Below are 1,005 nucleotides of genomic sequence, written 5' to 3'. Positions count from 1 at the left end.
CTAAACGATCGTCGTTCACGCCATTGACTCACTCCCCGCGTTAGAAGCCGAGTTACGTTTCAGCCACAAACATTTTCCGCTCTTGTTCAACCTTTTTTTTCACGTGAGAAATAAAAAAGTTTTTTTAAATAAATAAATACTTTTTTTATCAAATTGGTACGATGAGCTTCGTCAATGACCGCAAAGACGGGACCACCGGATATAAAGCCACGGGAGCAGATGGGAACTTCTGATCACACAGAATCTGATCGGACAGAACATCAACCGCAGGGGGAGTTGGGTGAAAGATCAGAAGAGGTGGAGTGAATCAAACTCGCGTTGAGGGCACGTCTGTGGATCAACGTGAAGACCCAGTAGAACTGGCCGATGATTTTCGACGTCATCCCAACCTCGAGATCGAGAGACGGGAAGAGCGCTGACCGCTGCGCCACCGCTCCACCCCTCGGCATCGAGGTGAAAGATCAAGATGACATCGGCGTGGCCAAATCCGTTGATGGCATCACACTTCCTTGGCAACGCTTTCTATACCCGCTGCCATTACGGCAGCTGCTGCCAAGTAGAGACGCAACCCCCATGGTGTATCCTGACAGTCTCCCACCATCTGCTCTTAGATAGACTCACACAGAAACCCACAGACTCCCAAAGCGGCCCAAATACCCAAAACGGCGACCCACAGATTCACGCAAAGACCCACAGAGTCAGAGACCCACAGATCTGCCCTCAGTCTCCCACCATCTGCTCTTGGATAGACTCACACACAGAGACCTACAGACGCACAGAAAACCCCACAAACTCACACAGAGACCCATAGATGTGCCCTTACAGTCTCCCACCGTCTGTTCCTCGACTGCCTGCCTCGGCAATCGGCCCTCACCTTGGTCTGCAGATTCGCCTGCTAATTCGTGTTGGCATGGCTCACGTGTTGGGCAGAGAGTCACGATTGTGTTTGCAATCACACGTTCTGTGTGTGTGTGCTTGCGATCCAAACCAAACCACACAAACTCA

Source organism: Petromyzon marinus, chromosome 19, assembly GCF_048934315.1.
Source record: "Petromyzon marinus isolate PM22_M1 ecotype Great Lakes invasive population chromosome 19, UKy_Petmar_22M1.pri1.0, whole genome shotgun sequence".
Classification (NCBI taxonomy): Eukaryota; Metazoa; Chordata; class Hyperoartia; order Petromyzontiformes; family Petromyzontidae; genus Petromyzon; species Petromyzon marinus.
Note: the sequence above shows the minus strand (reverse complement) of the source record.